The 1,842-nt window shown below is 38.8% G+C and overlaps 2 pseudogenes; both read left to right on the top strand.

Annotated features, from left to right (window-relative positions):
- Positions 1-752, top strand: LOC108294544 (annotated as a pseudogene).
- A 519-nt stretch (positions 753-1,271) lies between these two features.
- LOC108294529 overlaps positions 1,272-1,842 on the top strand; it is a 1,563-nt pseudogene continuing 992 nt past the window's right edge.

Here is a 1,842-nt window from a genome sequence, read left to right as displayed (position 1 = left end):
ATGGAGTGGGTAGAAGAGAAGAAGAAGGTTCCTGCTGTCCCAGAAACCCTTAAGAAAAAGCAAAGGAATTTGGCAGAGCTGAAGATCAGGCGCCTGAGAAAGAAGTTTGCCCAAAAGATGCTTCAAAAGGCAAGGAGGAAGATTATCTATGAAAAAGTGAAGCACTATCACAAGGAACATAGGCAGATGTACAGAACTAAAAGTCAGATGGCAAGGAAAGCTGACAACATCTATGCACCTGCAGAACCCAAATTGGCATTTGTCATCAGGATCAGAGGTATCGATGGTGTGAGACCAAGGTCCGAAAGGTGTTGCAGCTTCTTCGCCTTTGTCAAATCTTCAGTGGAACCTTTGTGAAGCTCAACAAGGCTTCAATTAACATGCTGAGGATTGTAGAGCCATATACTGCATGTGGGTACTCAAATCTGAAGTCAGTAGATGAACTAATCTACAAACGTGGTTATGGCAAAATCAGTAAAAAGCTAATTGCTTTGACAGATAACGCTTTGATTGCTCGATCTCTTGGAAAATATGGCATCATCTGCATGGAGGACCTGATTCATGAGATCTATACTGTTGGAAAACGCTTCAAAGAAGCAAATAACATCCTGTGATCCTTCAAATTACATTCTCCACAAGGTGGAATGAAGAAAAAGACCATCCATTTTGTAGAAGGTGGAGATGCAACCAACAGGGAGGACCGGATCAACAGGATTATTAGAAGAATGAACGAAGGTGTCTACCATGATTAATTTTTTTAAGCTGGTCAGTTAATAAATAGTACCTGCTCTCAAATTGAAATATATTGTTGTACTTGTGATTTTTTTGTTATTGTTAGCCTGCCTTTGTCTTCCCTTCACTATTGTGGCAAATCCGGTGTGTGATAAAATTAAGCCAAATCAATAGCCCATTACCTGCAAAATCAGGGTGTAGTTTGTGTGAAAGACATCCCTTAGGTTTTTAAAGGCTTTTCTCAACGAAAGATCTTAATTTTCTGTCTTTGAACTGTGCTGAGTGATTCAAAATGGGTTTATTCTAAGAAAGCCTGTTTCACAAGCATTTGTACACGATTTGTAGGTAAGATAATACAACTTTGGTTTATGGAAAAAATTGAATTTAGTTGCTAAAATTCATTTCTCAGGACTTTGCTTGTTTATAAACTACCATGTAAATGTGTTGTTTGCCTTTTGCATTCCATTTTTGTGTTCTTGTTTTGTATCTTTTGCCATACTTAGGTGAGTTACTAATAATTGTTACATATCGTGAGTGTCATGAAGGAAGAAATGAAATTTGTACCCAGGGACGCTTAGTAAAATAAAGGCTATTTGTTTTAAAGTCATTTTCATATCTGGTTTTTCAAATTAGCTTTCTTGGTTCTTTTAGTTTTCAGGTCTACAGAGATATGATTTTGAGTTGGCCACAGTAGGTCTTTTTATTATTTTTGCAACAGTTTATTTAAATTCTGTTCTGTGGATACTTGTGTTTTTACCATCCAAAGATTCAAATCTGTTCCCTGCGTAAAGTTCTGACCCTGAAGCTGTCGGGCTGTGCCCAGGGACCGTCTCAGGGCCGACCTGCAGCCCTGCACCGAAGCTGTTGCTTTCTGACGATTTCTCCAGGCCAGTTTTGACCTACAGAATGTTAACATCACATAACATGCATGGCAGCACATGGACTCTTGCTCTATTTATCTTTTTTCTAAATGGCTCTTTTGCTGTACTTGTTAATTGTATCACTTGGATAATGCACATACACAATTTGGGACAGGAGAATTTGTTTTAGGGTGTTGTGCTAGCTGTTCTCTTTCAGACTGGGCTGCCATCCTTGCTGAACTTCAGAGAT

The sequence above is a fragment of the Cebus imitator genome, unplaced genomic scaffold (genome assembly GCF_001604975.1).
Source record: "Cebus imitator isolate Cc_AM_T3 unplaced genomic scaffold, Cebus_imitator-1.0 Scaffold586, whole genome shotgun sequence".
NCBI lineage: Eukaryota > Metazoa > Chordata > Mammalia > Primates > Cebidae > Cebus > Cebus imitator.
Note: the sequence above shows the minus strand (reverse complement) of the source record. Positions and strands in the feature narration are given on the sequence as shown.